The 22,792-nt window shown below is 37.6% G+C and overlaps 1 long non-coding RNA gene across 2 annotated transcripts in view; it reads left to right on the forward strand.

Annotated features, from left to right (window-relative positions):
- LOC123371737 overlaps nt 1-22,792 on the forward strand; it is a 109,062-nt gene that overhangs the window by 41,492 nt on the left and 44,778 nt on the right. The window contains exon 3 of one of the 2 annotated variants that reach the window (XR_006579934.1): nt 4,056-4,559. The exons of the other annotated variant lie outside the window; for it this stretch is intronic. This is a non-coding gene — a long non-coding RNA (uncharacterized LOC123371737). Of the gene's footprint in view, nt 1-4,055; nt 4,560-22,792 lie in introns of those variants that run through there. 2 annotated transcript variants of the gene reach the window in all.

Genomic DNA, 22,792 nt, shown 5'->3' on the forward strand with positions numbered 1-22,792 from the left:
GGATTTCTCCTATTGGGAGACATTAATCCATTGCATTTCTACATATTTTTTCACAATTATCCTTGCTCCTTTTGGTAATAAACACAGATGCTTAAGCAAAACTTCTCCCCAACTTCCCAGTTTCTTCAACCACTGGACCTCTCAGTGAAGACAGAATGCTGAATTTGTAATACAAGTTCCCATGGCAATTAGCTACCTATTAGAAATACAGGATGTGTTGACTTCATGTTAGAATCAAGCAGAAAAAGAAGTTTGTTATACAAAGAAATATCTAAATTTATTTCTGTAGAAGAGCAGAAAATTGTTGATAGAGTAAATTACTTTTTTCTTTAAGTATGAATGTTCTTTGATTTCAAGTTTGCTTTGGAGTTAAACTCCTATATTAACTATTAAACTTCTAAGTTAACATTCTGAGGTGCTCTACTAGTATTTTGCATTCGGGTCCCATGTTGACCTCAGTGGGAATTTTGCACAGAGACCTAGAACAGAAATTTAATGTGCAAGTCTTTTGCTTTATACTTGTGGCTTCTGTATTTTTCTGGAAGTCTCGTGAATGACCACAGGATGACTGTACATTAGTTACAAATATAATCCAAAAGTGTGGTTTCAGTAATGGCATCACTTATGGGCAATGACATGTCACCATGGCATTAATGCATCCACAAGACACCAAATATTAATGTAAACTCTTGTGCTTTGTCCCATGGTGTTCTCTGCTTTGAGATGGAATATGTGTATAGATTTTAATTGATGTACTGAATGGGGGACTTCTGGGTTCTCATCTTGGTTCCACTGAATATTTAGCAAATGAGCCCCAAAATCAGTTATTTGCACAGCTCTGTTCCAGCACAGAACATAATATGGCAGGAGTGTGGGGGGAAAAAACATCCTATGCACGATGCCTGAAGAAGGCATATGCATTGCTTAAACCCCACTTAAATCCTCAAAAATAGGGCTTAGGAAGGCATAAGTTTTGTGCTAGATCTGCACTGGTGGGACAGTGGGCGTAAGGAGTATGTTACCCCTCTTTATGGCCCCCTTAATTGCACTGCAACCACTTTGCAAGGGCTATGTTGGAGTCGTGCCCCAGTGAACATGAGTAAGCACAATGAGTTACAGTAACTATTCTGACAGGTTTCAGAGTAGCAGCCGTGTTAGTCTGTATCCGCAAAAAAAAAAACAAAAAAAACAGGAGTACTTGTGGCACCTTAAAGACTAACAAATTTATTTTAGCATGAGCTTTCGTGAGCTAAAGCTCACTTCTTCGGATGCATAGAATGGAACACACAGACAGGAGATATTTATACATACAGAGAACATGAGAAGGTGGAAGTATGCATACCAACAGGCAGAGTCTAATCAATTGAGATGAGCTATCGTTAGCAGGAGGAAAAAAAACTTTTTGAAGTGATAATTAAGATGGCCCATAGAAGGTGTGAGGAGAACTTAACATAGGGAAATAGATTCAACTGGTGTAATGACCCAACCATTCCATTCTATTTGTTTCCTTTCAGACACAGAATCCTGAACAACCATAGAATTTGGCCCAAAAGATAAGCCTGCAATTGTTTGAAAGTTTTTCAAGGAAATGCAATTAGTAATGAGATTTAATGTAGCCAACACAACTGAATGTGATGAGAGGAGTTGTTGTTGTTCTTTTGTTCTTCCTATGTAAGTAAGATAATAGCAAGAAAGCAATTACATTACAACTAAATGAATTAAACAAAGCTCCAAAACATAAATTAGAATTTAACTATGCCATTAAAAACTAATTTAATTTGCAAGCCATCATTATTATATAATAAAGACCTACTGCAAAACGAAAAACAATCTCTTGTGAACACTAGGAAAAAAGTAATAAATCTCATGGAGCAGATGAGTTTCTGTTGCATTAGTAGAGGGGAAAAGTGCTGACTGGATGTTTCAGTACATAATGAAAACTAGGACGTAATGGAACAATTGGCCAGTTGAATTTTAGCCATAAATGGTTTTATTGTTAAGGGAAGACCTCAGAAAACATTGGAAGAAAACATATGTGGTATTGATTTTTTTTAATATAAAACTATTTCTGAATCAAGAAAAGCATGATGAGACTTCAGATGCCATTGTGCCAGCATATGTTAGATGCTGTACTTAGTTTCAACAAAAGACTGCTACCATGTACTATGGGGAAGACTCAAGCCAACTGCTTTATATATAGTTGCTGGTATAGTAAAAAGGATGTTAGCAAATGCATATGTAAAATGATACTTACTGGCCTCAAATATAAATGTCTTCTAACCATCCCACAAGTTGTTCACCAAAGCAAAAACTACTTTACGTTTTGCTGCAACCTAGTTTAACAAAATATTTTTAAAAAAATGTTTCACACTGTTTTGGCCTACTGTGATTGAAATCAGTGGGAATTCTGCTGCCGACTTCAATGGAGCTGGAGCAAGCCTTTTGTTATATTTGTAGTGTATAAATTTACTGTCTACAATTTTTAATCTTAACTCTTGTTGGCTCTCATTACATTTTGAAGTAGGTGTCAAAATGCATTACTTTGTATTTAATTTTCAACATGAACACATTTAATACTATTGCTGTAGGCAACAAACACTCTTAGCAATGCAAACATTTGTGCTTGTTTGGTGTGATACCAGTGATGACTATGCAGAGAGCCAAATCCATTAGGAACTGCAGAAAGGAAACAAGTACAGTTTTGTTGAGGTACTGACATTATATTATACTGCCAGCAGATGGGAGTACAGGACTTTGCTTCTAGTCTACCAGGAGTCTAATTTTTTAAAATTCTGACTACAATTTTAATCCAATTAATGAGGAGTAGTCATAGGTTCATGTGTCTCATCCTCATCCCAGCCAAGGCTGTGGAATTATAGATGCCCCTCTTCTCTCTCTTCTGCTCGAACCTAGTTCAAACTTACAACTCTCCCCCCCAAAATGATCATGTGAAGTTGTGAGTAAGCGTACATGAAATTGCTGTGTTGTGTTTTTCTTTGTGGATTTTCATAAGGTCACACGTTGAGGCAATGATAGAACTATATAATTTTAACAACTCATTCCATTTAAGTAATCATAATCATCCTACCTACAATTCTCGCTGCAGTATGAAGTTGGATACTTTCTTGGCTCAACTACTGTGACATGTCACGACATGAAGCTAAAGCAGCTGTCACTTTCTATCCCAAAGGATTGGATTAAAGTAACTTGTAATTTAGGCCCCAGTCTTACATCTAAGCAACTTTAAATACATGAGTTGACTTATTGAGCTCAATGGGACTATTCAGGTGCATAGTTACTCATGGGCATAAATCTGGATCAAGTCATTGTTTGTAAATCAATATGTTAAGCTTACTAGAGTGCTTTTGTATCTTTTCACACAAAGCACTACATCAATGTCAGTCATTATTATTTGCTTGAGAAATGTCCTTCTGCAATTCATCTTGACTAATTTCACATACCAGATTTAGTGTGCTCAAAAAGGAAAGACATATAGGTCCGCTGGGCTTACAATATTTATTTTGTTGTTGGTTGATTATTAATTGCCATAAATGTTGTTTATATAGGTGCATAATTACTTCGCTATAACAACATTGCAAAGCCAGGGACCTTATGTCTTTAGGAGAGGGATTCTTTCTGGCACAGAGCCTGTTGTTCAGTCTTCGGCTAGGAAGCCTGAATTATGTAACACAGTGTCCCTCTCTCTGCACACTTATCTGAAGTGCAGTTGGATGGTGGGAGATGGACTTTGGACATAAACTTCTAGCCATTATATAACTTGGGGAAATATCACAAATCTATTACATGTATTTGAAAACTAGTATTATTGCCCCTTCTTCTGACACCAATGTCCTGTTCTGACTGCAGTGTCACCTCTCTGCTGAGAAGCAGCAGATGTGTCTAAGGCCTCGTAGGTCAGCTTCCCAGTGAAGAAGAAATCAGTGGCAAAGAATATAGCTTGAGCCTGAATATAGTATAACTTGCTTTATTTATGCACATACCGCAGCCTGGAAATGAAATGATCAAACAACATGCAGTGTAATCTCTTCCTCCAGGAATTTCAGCTAAACACCAATGCCCGATTCCAAGGGAGATATTCAGCCTCAATAATTGACTCTAATTAGAGCCCAAAGAAGAGAACAAACTCTCCTGCTGCTCACAGAGCTTCCTTTCTTTCCTCAAGCTGTCTTGATACCAGTCCTTGAATAACCCGAAGTTCACAACACAGCATGTCTTGCCAAGAGTCCAAATTTACTCTTATGCTAAAAACTTGGAAGACTATGTGCACTAGTGTTACTACTGATGCCTACCAAAACAGTATTACTATAAGAAGTCTTGTATCAGGTGAGAATGTACTAAGCTGTGCTGTTCCTTTATTCTAGCTGTTACACTGATTGTTACTTGCAGAAGGCTGGAGTCTGCCGCCCCTAGTCACATTAAATAGTGTCTAATGCTGCAATTAATCCCATTGAAACCAATGGAACTTCATATGGAATGACATACTGTTAGAATTTTGCTCAAAATTAGGGCTTGGTACAACAAATCCTTGCTAGTATGAAGTTGCCTTTACTTATGTGAATAATCCCATTGGGACTATTGTGAATGAGTGTTACTTACAGGATTGAGTCATTAAATTGTATTAGAGTGTCAGGAATGGGTAGTTTAGATATAATGTACAACTCTAAAGAAGTGTTTTAAAAAATGTATTGGTAATCACCCATAATGGTTACAGGCTTGTTGTTGCTTAAAAGAAACTGCAATTAAAATTGTTATGAATTATTTACACATTTTTCCCCTTAAATTTGATTTTTAAATTGAGTGGTGGCTTCAGGTCAGAATTTTATGTGGAGACCTGTAACCTTCCTGAACTGCATATGTAATCATTAGCTAGGGACACATTTGAGAGTATACTTGAGTTTTATCCCATAGCTACCAGTCTGTTAAACAAAGATCAGGCTCTCTCCCTGAAGTTCTGCTGCTATGTTGTCTCATATTGGAATATGTATTATGCAGCCCCAAACAGATGCCTCTTCCCAGGGACTCTTTATCAGGTCAGTGGAAGTGATAGTCTGTCAAATTAACAGCTATGAGTGTTACATAGAATTGGGATGGCTGTACCTTTCATTTTACTTTGATTTTCATTTAATCGTTTTTTTTTTCTGAATGGGACAGTTCACCAATGGCAGGACTGTGATTACCCCAGGACTACCAGAAACAGCAACCATCAACTGAGTCCTTTTGCTCTATGCACGGAGCTTACCTTTTGTTATACCAGTAGGCTGAATGCAAACCAGAAGTGCAATTATCTGAGTAACACTTAGAAACATTTCTAAAACATCTGGTACATGCATATACTACCTGACGGATATGCCTGGGGGTGTCTCTGGCTTTTAGTCTTTCTAATTGTAGACAAGTATGACATATTACTATTTCTAACGGTGTCATGATGAATTAGATAAGAGGATCTGTATGTCCTATATACTTCACGAACACATTAAAGACAAGAGTTAGATGAGCACATAGTGAGAAAGTGTGCATATTAAAACCACTATCCATAAAGGGAATTGGACCTAGATAGGTTGGTTGGTCTACTTCTATCATGAATTGTTGTGTATGTAGCCTGGCAAACTTTCCCATATCAAACAGGTGACATCTGCAATTTAGGGGCTTAACCAGTGTTTTGCTAAGTCACAAATGACCACTATGGGACTCCTGTTAGGGCAAATGCAAAACCATCAGATCTTAAAGTGTACTTGTCTGAAAAGTGGCTATGTGAAAATGCAACCTCCTTTCTTATTTTGTCTGCTCCCTATGTGTAGTAAGATCTGGACACTAAAATCAGCAAAATAAATTTGCTATTTGCCAGCGACCTGGATTTCATTCCTCCTAATAAATCAACAGAACTATTGTCTAAATTCCAATTACCAGGACAATCAGTTGCACTTGTTGCCCCATATTACAGGCAAGTGTGTCACACAGATGTTATTGAAGGTCTAATCTGAAGACATTGGGGTGGCATAGGTATCAAGGAGGGCCTATAATTGCTTGAAAGAGCCATAATTGCAGGTAATGCTTAAGAAGGAAAGCAGTCAGGCTGATTCTTGGGTCCCATATGGAGTTATCAGTGTTTGCAGTTAGAAACTCCATCTTTTTGCTTGCAAACTGGGCATATTTGGCCTAGCAATCATTGTGAGATAAACATGAAATCCCATGATAATATACTTTTCTCCAAAGTAATTCTGCAGAACAGAACTGCACTTTCATTACCTCTTTCTTTTTCTGTACTATTTCCCAGACAGTCTGATTTATTCATTGTTTAAAGGGAATTTTTAGTGCTCATGTGTTTAAATGCTTGTTCTCAAGAGGTTAGGAGGGAAAAGGTAACTCTAAGCCACTACTGGAATTTCTTTGATTCTGTCTGTTCTGGTCCCTGTCATAAGTTAGAGGAATCTGTAACTTAAGGCAGCCTCTCCACAGTGATATGGGTCACTCCATAGCTCAGAACATACATAGCACTAAGGGTATGTTTACACTCTGAGCTGAAGATATAAATTCCAGCTCGAGGAGACATACCCATGCTAGCTTTAATTGAGCTAGTGTGCTAAAATTAGAGTGTAGCTGTGGCAGTGTGAGCAGTGGAGGGTCTAGCTGCCCCAAACGTAAACCTGTCCGAGACCATGCCCCTTCCATGTTTCCTATGTATATGCTGGCTCTACACTGCATTGGAGCTGGGGAATTCCTACTGGGGCTATTGGGACTCTGTTTTGGCTCTTATATGCTGCCAGATGTATGGGGCTGGAGCAGTAACTAGAATCTAAATATCCTTCTAGCAAATATTGCATTCGTGCACCATGTTTAGGCCCATTTATCTTCTACAATCCAGCCAGTGGAGGGGACATATTCTTCCTCTGGAAATAATCCAGTACAGGTATGTGTGAGACATCAACTATAAGAATGACATGCAGATGAAAAAACAATGGTGTTAGAAGTTATTGTAAACATTTGCTATCTCATTCAGAATTCAAACAAAAAGGCTTGTCCCTTCTGTCTAGTCAGTGTTTGTTTTCTAGATTGTCTAGATATCAGAAAATTGTCTAGACATTTTTTTTAAACCATATTCTATATATTTTAGATGCTTGGCAGAATTAGGATTTTTTTATATCAGCATTTATTTTTAAGCATTTAAAATATTTTTATCAATTTTAAATTTTTAGAATAGTGGGGAATTAAGGGTTTTAGGTATTTTGCAAAGTTTTTATAGATTTAAATGTTCACAGTTGCAGGAAATTATAGGGCCATGGCAAACAGTAATTTTTTAATGCCAATAGACATTGAGAGTCAAAAAGTTAAAGCTTTATAATCGCTGTAACACAAATTGTCAACATCACATGTTAACATATGCAAAGTAAATATCCTTAAATCAAACTCTTAAGTTCTCAAGCAGCATTTTTCTAATTCTGCCTATGTGTAAATTTCGATTATCGATGGAAATATTTTTTTGTTTGGGTGTATGATGAAATGGACATTTACCAGTAAAAATCTAATCCTTCCAAGCTTAATTTTACAGTACCCCCTTAATATAATTTCTCATTTAATTCCTTTAGATTTAGCATTGATATTGTAGTTCAGCTAATTCTAACAGCTCTCAATGATCATTTATAGCTCAATGTTTTTTTTCCTTCAAAAAAGCATTTACTTATTTATCTAATTGTCACCTTTGGTAATTTATGCACTCATAATGCCTTGTGCTGTGATCCTGACATCTCACAAGCTAAGCAGTATGGAGACCCTCCAAAGAACAGCTGGTGTCTGATTCTTGTCTCAGTAACATCAGTGCAATTCTGGTGTAACTTCAGCTTAGTTTCTGCAGTTTGTGTTAGTGACTCAGTAAATTGGCACTTTTCCTTTTGAGGCCATACTGAATGTCTTCTGTGGTCTTAGAAGATAATGGTAACAGCACACATTTGTCTGTTTCGATGCAATATTATACAAAGGTCTTGGATATTTTTGGTTGTTAAGGATCCCATGGTACTTTTTTTTATAAGAACCGAAGTGTTTTTGTTAACCCTGGTGTCTCAGCCAAATTCCAGCTTGGTCTACTATATTCTGCCTACTTAAATTCTCAGTCCAGTTGCAGTTGGACACAATGTTCTCTTGCATCTACCCTAATTCCTAAACTGTTGTGCAGCATTTCTATTTACTGTTAAAGTTGCCATGTTTCACCCCAGTCACAGCTGCTCTTCAAGGGTGGATGAAATAATCTTCCCAGAAAATCCCAATTCTGCAAGTATATGCACTTTTGTGATGGCCCCAAAGCCTGCACAGAGCCCCAGTAGTGCCGTGCAGAGGGTATGTACCTAGTATAGCTTCTTGCAGGATTGGGGCATTAGTTTTCAAATTGTTTTGGGATCCTTTTGAATGAAAAGCAATCTACAAAGGGATATATTATTGTTTGTTGTTTTTGTTTTGCAGAATGAAATATTTTCTTTTCAGAAAAGCTACCTACATTCTTTCACTACTGTTTCAATTCCTTAGCTCTTCACTCCTGGTTCTTGCGTTTGACTCTAGATCTAATAGATGTTAAACACTTGCTCTATATTCTGTTTCCAAACTGTTTCAGAAATGTCACGGGGAAGGGGATGGATGGATGTACCTCTACTCTCCTCCGTCAACTGCCTCTTTCCTGAAACACATCTAAGATCTGAACTGATCCTTTTCCTTTTTTCCTTGGAATAGGGTTTCTCCCCTTCTCCTAGATGATGATTTAAAAAGTAACATTCAGGTGCCTCATTCCACTATGGATACTAGGACCATTCTGCTGCTGAGTTACATGGATGGCACAATAGATTCTGAGTTTTGTTGCCCAAATGGCATTGATTAACTGAGATAAGGATTACAATCCTGGAATTTTGTATTGCTCAGTGAGTTCCATCTTAAGTATCTATTTTTTCCCAAATGGTATAGATTTAGATTCAAAACAGCCTGCTGGGTTTTAGTTTCATGGCTCTGAGACAGCCAATAGGAGTTACATGGTTAAACCCTCCACATTTCTTAGAAATACGCTGCTAGTTTCTCAAAACTTTCTAAATAACTCAATTATCCTGACTCTTTCTACCTTCCTGCTTGCTCTCTGCTATTACACTTTCTCCTCTCCCACAGTGTATTCAGTTTATAGTCAGAACGTGTATATCACATATGTTTTCCAACATGTCACTTTACTAGTCTCCAACACAATGGTAAAATAATCTCCTTTAATTTACATTTGAAGCCTCTGTTCAAATATCCTACATTCCTCTTTTCTTAGTTTTTGGCACTGTCAAGCACTATGTCAAAAGTTTTAGCATTTCACCCACTGCTGAGTCCAGATCTCTTCCCTGCTTAGTGCTTTCTAGCCATAGTAGCCACAATTGAAAAAATCTGTTCTGTCCTGAGGGATTTTTTTTTATAAATCAGAATTTATGGTGCACAATTTTTTGCAACAGAATGCTGCAATACAAACCTTTTCAGCTGTCGCCTCTATCCATTGAAGATATAGCTCTTGTTGTTTTGTCCTTAGATTCATTATCTTACCTTTCTCTAAATTGAATTGGATAAGCCACCTATCTGCCCATGCTTCTAGCCTACCCAAGTCATTGTGAATTTTATTGCTTTCCTACTCTGTATTTGCTGGATTCCCCCATTTTGTATTGTTAGCACATTTCATTGCCTCACTACATTTTCCTTCTTTCTGTTCTGTAAAGTAAATAAAATCAATACTAATGTTACGGCACTCCACAAGTCAACTCCTTCCAGTTGGAACTGCTTTCACTCACAAGCACCTTCTGGCTTTAACATCCTAGCTAGGTTTTTATCCACTAAAGTAACTCACCATCTACAATATATGTTTGAAACAAATGTAGTACATTTTGCAAAGCACCTTACAGGGCACTTTACTAGAAGTGGGACAACACCATTTCCAATCAGTCCTGAAGCAAGCTAAGGTAAGTTATTTAAGCTCTTAAGGAAGATGAACAAGGGCAGGGACAAAATTTTATCTAGAGGACACTTTCAGAGTGTGTCCTGCTCTTTGTAACAGCCATATATCTACTGCCTCTTTGTTCACTGTCTCCTACATACTGTGGTAATTTGACGTGTATTGTAATGCCAGGGGCCAGATCTTTAGCAGATGAAAATTGATGGCGCTCCATTGACCCCCATGGAGCTATGATGACTTATATCAGCTGAGGATCTGTCCCAGGATGTTTAAGTGATGAATGACATTGACACTGTGCTGCGATGAAGTTTTGCAATCCTTAAAAATTAGTTTGGGACTATTTGAAATCATGACTGTGTACACATATTGGAGTCATCAACTGTGATCAAACCCAGGATATTCTATGCCAAGAGGACAAGGCCCTAACATTTGAGCTAAGGGAACAACTGTAACAGTCCATAAGTAATAGAGTTCTATAGCCTTTGGGATCAGACACTAGAAAGAGTCATCATCTCCACATGGAAGACAGTATTACACAAGAACCTTCAGATTATCTAGAATTTGGGGTAAATTCTGCTTGCCTTACTCACACTAAAGGGACTGGCAGAGAGGAACTAAGCAAACAGGATTTCACATTAAATGAGGAAAATTCCAGAGTGGAGAGGATGGGTAGTAATCTTGCCTTCCCCAAATGATACTCTTATCAGCAGATTCAACACAAAAAGTAGATTAACAGTGTCAGATCAGCTACTTTCACTTTCCTTAGGGCAGCAGACCTAACATACTTCATAGAGCGTACCTCAAAATATTTAAACCTTTCAAAATACATACTACAAACATGTATTACAAAGCTAGCTATTATTATTTGTACTATAACAATGCCATCAAGGCCCTACTGGGATTGTGGCCTCATTGTACAACTGCCTTGTGAGACAGTCCCAGCCCATGAAAGTTTACAATCTAAATAGAGAAGACAAAAGGTTGGAGGGGAAATAGAGAAACCAAGAAGTGAAGTAACTTGTCTACTGTTATACAGCAAGTCAGTGGCTTTAAGGCAGTTATCTCCTATGAAAAATAATACATTTTAAGAGAGCCTTAAAAAAAGAGAATAGATTCATTTCCTTGTGAAGCCCATTGTATATCCAGGGCATGTGCAAATGAAAGAGACATTCTTCTGTGCCCTTTGACTTGACAGTAAATTCCAAACACAAGATTCACTATCCCCTGATTTTCACAATATGAATGTTATTTTCTCTTTCTGTTTTTTGTTTATGATCTTTTACACTAGTTACAGAACAGTCCTCTAACATTAACACTTAAAGCAACATCAGATGTACTGTATAGCGAACAAAATTAGGAGTATTGATCTGCCTGTTTAAGCAATATGATCTATTTCATTACCTGTTTTTTTTTAAATAAGTGTCTGTGATCTTGCTTCATCAAAGTCATGTGTGTGGCTGGCCTCACATAGCTTGGCACAGACCAATCAGATTTAATACTTAAATGTTAAGATGTGAGCTCTCCCACAGTGATTAAATGATGACGAAGTCTTCAAGGACTTTGGGTAGGGGGAGGAAGTAGGACAACAGAGAAGATAACCTTATATAGTACAGCCACTGTTTAAATCCCTTGTCCTCTTCTGGTAACTGATTGATTCTTATGCACATTGTTCTTTCTAAATTGAACAGTTCAATTATGTTAGTCAGGATCAGGGGCAAATTGGGTTTTATAGATTCACTGGGGCTTTTTTCCCTCCCAACAGCTGTCACTTCGTTGGAATAAACAGAAGCAACTCCTACTACATTTTATGGAAACATTTGGCTTGGAAGACATCTCTGGTATTTTATTTTGTCCACCCTCTTGCATTCATGGTTAGAAAAGCTTCCTTGGCAAAGGAATATCTAATCTAACCTTGAATATCTCCAGCCACGTTAGCAATTCCATAATCTGTTTTGGGAAAATGTTCAGTTGTCTCTCCCTTCTGATAGTCTTCAGATACAGTTTTCTAATATTCAATCAAAATTGTCCCTCCAACAGGCTCATAAATCCATCACTCTGCATTAATTTGACCTTTCATCTACATTAATTACAAGGGCCAAGGCCTCGTTCCACTAATAGACATAACATTCTCATTGACCTCACTGGGACCAGTATTGGGCCCAATAAACAAGGTTTCAGTTTTAATAATAAAGATGGCTTGATTCTCCACTGCCTTGTACCTAGTGTAATCACTTACACCTGTGCTACTACCTGATCAGAATGGTATTATTAGCACCCACTCTGCACAGGTGTCAATGATATGCAAAGGAGCATCAGGCTGCAGTGCATTGCCAGTGAGGGTGATACAGGAGAGAGAGAGAGTGCAAAAAAAATTAAATCACTGTTTGTTTTGCTTATTTTACTTTCCAGGCAAACTATGTGTGTTTTGATGCACCCATTTCCCCAACATCCTTACTCCTTTAAGAAAAAATAAACAAACAAACCCTATAGTTCGTTCAGAAATTAAGAGGTAAAATAACTGTCAGATATTGCACGTCATAAGCCAATACTGTGCAACATGTATGTATCCTCACTTGTTATATATTTCTCTATCTCTTACTGTGCAGTACTTACTCATGTCTCACTGGGCCAAATATCATCATGAGTTCACTTTCTTCTCTGCCTATTATAGATCACCTTGATGAGTAGCTAGCTAGCCATGAATGTATTCATTGTCGTTGTTGATCCCATAGTAGCTGAGCTGATGAAACCTGAAAAAAACAAACCTATTATAGATTTCACTATAACAGGAAAAAGATCAAAGTGAAATTTAAACGGTCCCTGTTTGGATTCATGTTGGCAACCCCCAAACTTTAAATAAAGTAAGTGTGTGTGTGTATGTGCGTGTGTATGTGTGTGTGTATGTATGTATGTATGTGTGTATATATATATATATATATATATATATATATATATATATATATATATATATATATATATATGTGTATATAGATATCTGTGTCTATATATATATATATATATATATGTGTATATATATATGTGTGTATATATATATATATATATATATATATATATGTGTGTGTACATAGATATATAAAATTACTGAGAGGGTGGGGAAGGGAAGGTCTAACTCTACTAGCTGTTTTGAATCTCAAATTACACTTTGTTATTTAGTTGATGTTAAAAGCTAGAGGACTGCTACAATTCACAGCAAATACTCTCGTAAGACTACTTAATACAACAGTAATATGCTCTCTTCAGAGGTGCATTAGAAATGCTGTTCAGCTACATGCAGACTCTACACGCTCTCTCTATATTGTGCTATAAGTGCAATTAGCCATGCACCAGGATGACTGCAGCCTTCATGCTGTCCAGGATCTGGGTATCAATGGTGAACAGCATCTTCTGATTTTCATAGCATAACTCCCCTGACATACTCTTCACTGACTTCAGTCACAGTATGGATATAAGATGAGTAAATGAATGTAGTGAGATTAAAGTAGGCTACTGCTGGCACCTCATTCCAGTAGGTGCCTCCTATTTGCTGGCTGGTTTGGTTCCTGGGAGCCTGCTGCATATCAAACACTCCTCTTCCACAGGACAGTTTTTATGTGTTTGAAAGAAAGAATTTGTACCCTGAATAGCACATTCTCCTTTTCTAACTGACAAGCAACATCACAAAGGCAGCTGCTAGGAGCATAGCATAGCATAGCTGTCAGGATCTAAAATATCTGTAACTGAGTCAGCCTTCTGAAGAGGAAAAACATCTACTTTGTGAGAGAATCTACTTAAAACCAAAATTGTACAAATATCATGTCTCATTGTGCAACAGCCTAAAAGTGACCTTTAGTGCAAAGATGCCAAGATCTTGCCTGATTGCCCCAGAATTTGTGGTAGATTATATTTCAGGATTTTTATTTTAGTGCAAATTGCAGCAAAGCTGGCTTTGGAAATGTTTGGATTCAGTAAACCAGAATAAAAATTCTCCCCTAAATATATTAGGAATTGAAATATAGTTTGACTACCAGCCTGGTCCTCCCTTCAGAAAACTGGCCAGTGCAGATTCTCTCTAGATGGCAGTGGAGTTCTTTCATTTTCAAGTCTGCTTTCTTTCCCTACCCCCTCTCCTCTCGGAGACTCATTTCCAATTCTACTGCACTATGATTTAACAGAGCTTTGATGCTGCAGGATGTTGATGTGCACTAATCAGATTTTTTTTCTAAAAGGATAATATACTGCTTTTTCAAAGTCAATTAACACTTAGGGCAAATGAAATGGGGAGAGTGAAAGGTCAATTACTAAAGGGTGGCCACAAAAATCTTTCTGGTTTGCACAGCATTCATCTAGGGATTGCAGATCATTGGGAAAAGAAAGGATATAGTAATTAGCTGATTTCACTTCTTGATGACTACCAATAGGATGGTTTAATAAGTTTATCTGTTTTATTTTCAAACAAACATGATTGGTGCTAATAACTGTTTTGACTAGCCCAAGCCTGTGCAATTTCAAGGTGTCAGGCAGTCACCAAAGCAGATGGGAGACTGTTGTGACAATTTATAGATCAGGCAAAAGTTGGCATTAAAATTTCTGGATTGGAATGTTGTTAATATGTTTTATCTAAGAAAAATACCCTGGGTCATCCTAGTTATGAAATAAAGAAGGGAATGAGTGAGAGAGCGGTCCAGTAACATTCTCTTACAGCTCAGCGTCCAGTTTCACACAAACTCATTGCTAATAAGCTAAAACTTTCCATTTGCAGATAAAAGGCAATGAGTCATTAGCTAAACTTCTGACCTCATGACTGTGATGTATTTCTAACTCATTGTTATGAATGTAAAGATTTTAGTAAACTGGACCTCCATCCTGCAAAGATTCATGGCCTTAATATTGCTTATGTAAGTAACCTCATTTGAAGTCAATGGGGCTACTCACATTTGTAAAGCTAAACTTGTATATAAGTGTGTGTGGGATTGGGGCCTTAATTGGAAAGGCCACATTTGAGATTTCTGTCATGGGAAAATCCATTTGTGGATTCTTTTTTTAATCTGAAATTAAAAACCCACTCATTACAAACTAAATTAGCAACTCATTAACTTCTAAGTTTAATGCTGACTGTACATTAGACAGTACAGGCTTGAGTTGAGTTTGTGCTTTCCACACACGTATTGTATCTTAAACAGCTTTCCAGTCATGCTTCACACTTAAGATTGCAGGACAGTTCATTTCTCTCTCTCGCTTTTAAAAAAAAATACTCTGCTGAGTTTAATAATCTTTTCCTTTTTGAATAAGGAGTTTCTGTTTGCAGTTACATGAAAAAAAAAAAGGCCAGAGCTACCAGCAGCAGGAGATTATTTCATGCCTACCTACTAAAATAGGGTTTTCAAAGAGCACAAGGGACAGAGAAAGTGCATAATGAGCAAACACTCTTGTGTGGTAAATTATTGTTTGGGATTCTGAATTGGTTCTTTTACATCTGAGGGGGAAAAATTCTGCAAAATGACTGTGTGCAGCATTTGACTTTTCTGGAAGTAGAGACTTTTCTGGATGGTTTGTTATCCTTGCCCTGCCTCTGAGCCTGTGACACTAACAGCAAATGAAGTAGAAGGCATTGGACCAGTCTATCAGACACGCTACCTCACTTGCCTTCATGTCACAAAATCAAATCTCTGGCCACATAAATACGCATGTACTACATTATCAGCTATACCACACGCACATGGAACCAGGCATCGTGATCTTTTTGCTTGGAAAAGCACAGCAGTGTTGCTTTTGAGCTAAAAGATTATGATAATGTTATTTAGTGTGAACAGTGCTTAACATCTTCAAAACTCTAATATTAATCCTCACAATGCCTCTCTATGTATTACCCCCATTTTATAGATAAAGTAACTGAGGCAGCAGTTAAGTGATTGACCAAGAGGGAGTCAGGGTCAAAGATGGAATTAGAACTCAGGAGTTCCTGGTCCCCAGACTTACATTCAAAGCAATAGGCTACAACTCTCTCAAAGGGACTCTTTGGTAACTGCTAGTAGACTATTAGACCTTATGCCACAATAGCCTCTCTGGTAGGCCACCCAGGAGAAAGCAAGAAGAACACAAATACTGGAGCAAGCCTGATTCCATCCAGCAGGGTACGTCACTATGTGTGTGCACTTATGGTGGTACCATCTAGTTTCTCTGGTTTAAAAATGATATACTGATTTATTTTTATGAGCTTGATTTATATTACTAATTCTGGAACTTTTCTGACTCTGTGTTTTAATTGTCCACTATTCAGCCTCAGTTTTGCAATGACTTATGAATGTACTTAACTTTATGGATGTAGTATAATGTTAAGCATGTGCAAGTCTTTGCAGGATTGGAGCCTTGATTATCAAATTTCATAGTTCTGGCTTTGGTTTCCAGCCACTGCACCTTTACAGTTTCTAAATACTGCAGAAACAGGATATAATTTATTCTCTGAATTGTTACTTCTTGCTCCAGAGAGGAGACGCACTGTTTTTCACAGAGAGTTTACTTTTGTTCTTTCCATTTGTTGTTTTTTCTTAATTGAAAATGTTATTTTAGACTGAAAGCAGATTTTGCTCATTGTGTATGGAAACATAATAGAGAAATTCAGAGATTCAGTTTGGAAATCACAAAGCACAAAAATGTGTAAAATAAAATTAACTGGAAAACTTGTGAGAACTGCTGTTTGCATGGTATTTTAGCAGAACCAAGAACTGCAGAGGTGAGTGAAAATTTGCAGCAGGAAAAAGTTAAGTGGCTTAGGCCAGTCCCTAAGGGGGTTCTTTTGAGCCTCATATCTGATCCAGCCTCCATTGAAGTCCATGGACATTTTGCCATTGACTTTAATGGAAACAGCTTCAGGCAAAATTGGAATGGAAAGTTAAACTACAGCCTCAGAGCATCAATCTGTGTGTGTTATGTTTTGGGAAGCCCATGCTTTTATCAGTACACATGCTATGAACTCAGAATTTTTACCTGGAATAAGCAAGTGAGAAATGGTTTGGAAAGATTTTTGTGGGGGCAGCTGCAAATCAATTACAAAATGCAAGTTCCTCAACTATTAGTTTTACGTGCATAGATTTAGTCAGTGTTGTTTAAATCTTTTTCGAACTCTTAATTTAAACCCTACAGATGAAAAAAATTAATTAGCTATAGGAAAAATCACAACCTTTCTGCCCTGCAGGGTAAGACAATTAAAAAAATCCAAACAATAAAACCCTTCTTCCATGAGTTGGTGTCATGGTTCATTTCAAAGAGCTTGATATTCCTGGATGGGTACATACAAAGCAGAGCTGTAGGAACCCTGTGCTACTTAAGCCTGCTCTTAGTTCTAAATGTGAGCATCTAAGACCAGTCAGAAAGTTAAGACAAACATATATTTAGTTCTGAAACAACAATTGGAGCTGGAAGGAGTTAAATTAAGAGAAAGGGTTAAGAGATGAACATTCTTTGGCTAAGTAATGCCAGATGGACAGACATGAGAACAGTTGACCAGTAGTTAAAGGGTATAAGCACCGTGGTGGGAAGGAATAATGGGTGGTTCAAGAGGATATTAACTAGCAGCTAAAGCCCTGACCCTGCAAACTGTTCCATTGGCCTGATCCAATTCCCTCTGAAGCCAATGGGAGTCTTTTCTTTAACTGAGTTCAATAGGATTCGGAAAAGGCCCAATGTGGGCAAAACCCAGCTGATTTCAACTGACATAACTTTGTGCTATATGCACCCATCTTGCTGGCTGGATCAGGGCCTAAGGGATGAAACTGAGATGGAGGAAATTTAAGTTGAATATCAAGTAAGATCTTTATTGGGTAAGACGAATTCAACTTTGAAATAATCTGTCAAGGGAGAAGTGGTAAAAGATCCATTTCTTGGTCATTTTAAAATCAGACTGCATAAACTACTAGGAATGTACTATAAAGCACTAACCCTGCATTATCAGGGACTATATGGTCCTGGAATATTAAACACTTACAGAGTTGGCATAAAATGTAGCACTGGTGATGGCATAGTCTTCTTCCACACCATGCAGTGAAGGGGAACATATGAATCACAGCAAGCAGAAGCCAATAACAAACACTACCAAGGAACACTGAAGCTTTCATAGGGATGCACACTTCTCTGATCTCATCTGGAATGTCACCTGCTCTAACATTAAAAAGGCATTGCTGTATTTAAATGAATGACTGACAAATTCAACACAAAATGATCTTTGGGTACTCCGGTCACCGGATAGGCTATACTCAGCATGCTCTGTGAGCAATAATTTGTACTACCAGTACAATCAGGGTTCTTACTTCTCATTCATATCCAGGGACTGTCTTTGGGTCACTGTCATTTAAAAGGAGTTCCCCATAAGAAAACAAATAATTTTGAACCATGCTCTCCCACGGTCTTATTAGATCGTCATTGGTATCTATAGCTCTGGCTTAGTACTCTCATGGGCTTTGAGCTTTTTCCATACCCAGTACCAGCTTCTATATAGCACCTTTTTTTGGAATGAACCCCTGTGAGCATGGGGTCAAAAGTAAGGGTACATTGTCATTTCTAAACAGCTTCTACCTCCCTTTATGTTCAGGAGTGAGTTTCCTTCCTTCAGGAATCTCCATCCATCCTGGTCCCTGACTAACTGATCGTACAGTCTGAATTCAGGTTACTTTAAATGAAAAACACATTAGCTTGGGGAAATATCCATCTTAAAATAAAAAGTAAGAAAACGTAAACATCGGTGTCCTCTTGGTCTAGTCAAACACATCTTTACACCTACTATTTAAAACTCCCTCCTCCACCCAGTCTATATCAGTTTGCAAGGGGACTCATTTTTCTTTCCAGATGTATTTTCTATTGCTGGCTTGCTACCCACAGCCATTAATCTATTATCACTCCAATAGCCCTTTGGAATGTTTTTTTTTTCATTGCTAACAATATTAAATCCATTTTCAGAGATGTGGGTTAACTAGGCAATAATCTATATTACTGAGCTGCTTGAATAATATTTGTCAAATAATTTATTATATTTAGCAATATTTTTTAAATAGTCACCATTTTAAATTCAGCTTATTTAAAGAGTTCAGAAAATATTTGAATAAAGACAAATTTTGTGACCATTTATGAACAAAATATTGGCATACTTTTTAAAATTATTCAACCTGCGCTGCTTTGTAATGTAGCCGCATTAAGCAGTGCAAAGCATTTGTTCAGAAATTGCATAAAAGTTAATATATGTTTAACACAGAATTACAACTCAGAAGTACAGATTTAGGCCTCAATCCTGGAAAGACTCACGTGCTTAACTTTATGCAGGGTGAATAATCCTACTGAAGACAATTAATAAGGATCCAGGCCATAGTTAATAAAATGGGCAAGGATGTTATTTTAAAATGACTTTTTATTGAATCCACGAGTCTCTCTTTTTTACCTTCAAATTCAGAATTGTGTAGTCAAATTATGCCCCATGTTTTCTAACAAGGGAAAATCAAACTATAAAGACAAATATGTAATTATTAAGGTATGCAACTCAGACAAATTTGTGCTAACAAATACAAACGGCCTCTTGAGCCTTGTCTGTTTAATTTTTAAAGCTTATTTTATTTTATTTCTTTAACTGAAACCCACAGCCACTCAATGTGGTGCTTTGTTCTCTCCTCCCCTCCCCTACTCTCAGGGGTGGCAGGGCCATCTGTATAGGTTGTTGAGCATGCTACAACTTTGGCTAAGGCTTCAATTTTTAGAACAAGAGGTCCCAAGGTTTGATTCTCCACTGCCAATGACCTAGCTGCCGGTGTAGTGCAGCTACAAGCACAGCTATAATAGCTGGTCAGTAACTGCAGCTGCAATCTTTGCTTCTTTGGCCATTGTTGATATTAGGGGACATATTTATGAACACTGGCTACACAAATCTACTAGTATTGATAAAGTTTTAAAATATCTCCAATAGATAACCAGGGGAATAGAAGAATTTATTTAAAAACAACAGACTTGCTATTTCTGTGCCCCCTTGTTGTAAGATTCACAAGGCCCACTAAACCATCTGTTCTGCCCGCTGTGAGGACAAGGCTTTCACTTTTATTCAGGCACTGTTGGAGACATATTTCTTTAATAGAGCTTGAATTACTTTAATAACTCAGTATAGCTGGAATCTTTGTCTTTTTTTTTGCCACCTACCCATTTAAAATAAAGTTTGGCTTATTTAAATGGATTTTCTAGTCCTTTCGAAAGGCACTGGATTAACACATGGAGAGTGAAGTTCCTGATTTATCACCAAAAAAATGTATAGCACAAGTAGTAACAATGGGAGTTTCCTCATACTGTTCCGCCAGTGTGACTCATCCCTCTCCTAAGTAAGAAGGTAATTTAGGGCCAGCTGTACCTCCTGACTGTGAAGGGGGTCCTCCAACCATGGATCTTAACCCTTCTGTGTGGAAAAGTGGTCATTAACCTCTATGGCACTATTTTGTCGTCTTGGACCCTCAAGGAAGGCTCACCAAGGGTTCAAGATCCATGCAGGGACTAGATGGGTAGTGGGCTGGTCAGTTTTGCTTGACAGTGGGAAGACAAAGCAAAGCCTCAGGCTTTATTTCCTTTTCTGTTGATTTCCTCAGTTTGGAGTGAGCCCCTTTAAGGGTGGTCCCTGGAGAAGCTGTGTCCAGAGGAGTATGTGACAGCATAGCTCTAAAAGAGCAGATGGGAAGGTACTTGGGATCCAAAGGTGGGTTTTAGAGACAATATCTGTGGCTCATTCCATAACAGGGTAGGGGGAGGAGGAGAGGGAACTCCACCCCTGATAGAACAGCATGTGTGTGGGAAACTCTATGAAGAAATGTTCATGGAATTTCCCTTCCCCTTGGACACAGGTACAAGAGAGAAGCTGAAGGCTGGGTTGTCCATTTCTACTCCATACTTGGCTTCCTCAGTGAGACAACAAATGTACAAAAGTGCAGTGCGAGTTTTGTGACGTGGGCTTTGGTCCCCTGGGAACTGAACAGAGAGAGTCAGTTAATTTCACCTTGACCTCCATGTAATTATCAGATAATAGTGACTTGCACCTGATTTAAAGGGCAGTAAAGGCTAAAAAGCTCCTTTTCCATTTACCAATCCTATAAAACATCAGTTTAAATGATTAAATATAAGCTAACTATTTACTGTGGTCAAGGTTAAAGGGGCTATGTATGAGAATCCATATTGGAGAACCAACCATCAGAAATGACTGATAGCTGACATAGTAATGATATCATTGCTATCAATTTTGGTCCATTACCAAAAGATTCCTAAACTACTATTGACATTTAGAAAGAAATATATATCTTGAAATGTTTTTAAATGAATATTAGTTAAAAAGGTTGGGAATTAGTATAGACCAGCTTTCTTGTATAAATCTGGCTCCACATACTTTGACTTCAAAGTAACAGTGATTAGAATACAGGCTCATTCGCTTTCCTCAGTGTTAGTCCCTGAGCAGGCATTGTCATTCTTTTCACTTCTTGAAAGCTGTCAATCAAAGGAGCTTATTTTCCAAGTCCTGAGGGAAGGAATTACATTAAGTTTTATTCCCTCTTATTTTTGGTACATTTTATTTCAAGTGCCCATTAACTAGTGCATACTGTAGCTCATGTTGAATTGTGATGAATCTCTCATATTTAACTCGTACAGCATTTATGTCACGTTTCTTCTGAAATGTATTCTGAACAAGGGCTCTAATCATACTTTAGCCTGGCCAGTGACATACAAGGTAGATTTTCATAAGGCACAGTGGCTTTCCTCTCAGTACTGAAGGAGTGATCAACAACAGTCCCCTTTCTTTCCTGACACATTTTTTTAAAATCAGTGAGTTGTTCCATACCTGTTCCTATATGGCAACTGTTACAATTTCAGCATGTTATTTCAGATCTTTGTTTTCATTTTTTCTAAATACCCAAATGAGAAGAGATGCAAGAGAATATATTGTGTGCCAGATTCCTTTCAGACTCATCATTTCAATATTTTAATCTGCTCCAATAGTTTAATTAAAGAAGTCTTCTTTTGGTAGGACTTTTTGTATAAACTTTAATGAAACTGAAGAGCATGAAATGTGGTTTCCCTGTTTTTAAATGAAGCTACATTTAGAGAAATAAAATGAAGAAATTGTTGAAGTCACAGTGCATGAAATTAAGAGAGCCCAGGCTATATTTGCAACATATTCTTTTTCTTTAGCTGATGTTTGGTATTTTGATGACCATAGAACTAAATAGTGGAGGGATAATTGTTGGGAGGGTGTCTTGTTTTGGTTCATATGCTTTTGACAGACACACCAAGTTTGGGTTAAGCAAATAATGGCACAAATTCTACAATTGCCTTGGGGCAGGTGGACACCTGCATCCAGGTGGAGCCTCATTGACTTATGTGGGGCTCCTATGTGTACAAAGGTCCACCCTCATGGAACTCTGTTGAAATCAATTGGACACCTCCTGCGTTCATGGTTCTGCCAACCAAAAGACTCCAAGATAATGAGGTGACCTTGGGTTCCTTTGAATAATACACATTATAAATAAATATAACATAACATAAATATTGGCTTTCAAAGTAAAATTAACGGTGGTTTATAGTAGTATTTGTGTAAAGGGGAATAGGACATGCTATATTTACAGAGAATGATCACTGAACTGTTTGGGACTAGCTGTTTTTGTTTTGATCTGAATGGTTTTTTTTGTTTTTTGTTTTTAAGTCTTCACAATTTCCTGCAGAACAGAAATTCCTGTTCCTGATCCATTTTTGAGCCTATATTGAGTGAAAATAGTCCTATAGTCAAATGAATGGTTATTAAATAAACTGGTTCTG

The sequence above is a fragment of the Mauremys mutica genome, chromosome 5 (assembly GCF_020497125.1).
Source record: "Mauremys mutica isolate MM-2020 ecotype Southern chromosome 5, ASM2049712v1, whole genome shotgun sequence".
Taxonomy (NCBI): domain Eukaryota; kingdom Metazoa; phylum Chordata; order Testudines; family Geoemydidae; genus Mauremys; species Mauremys mutica.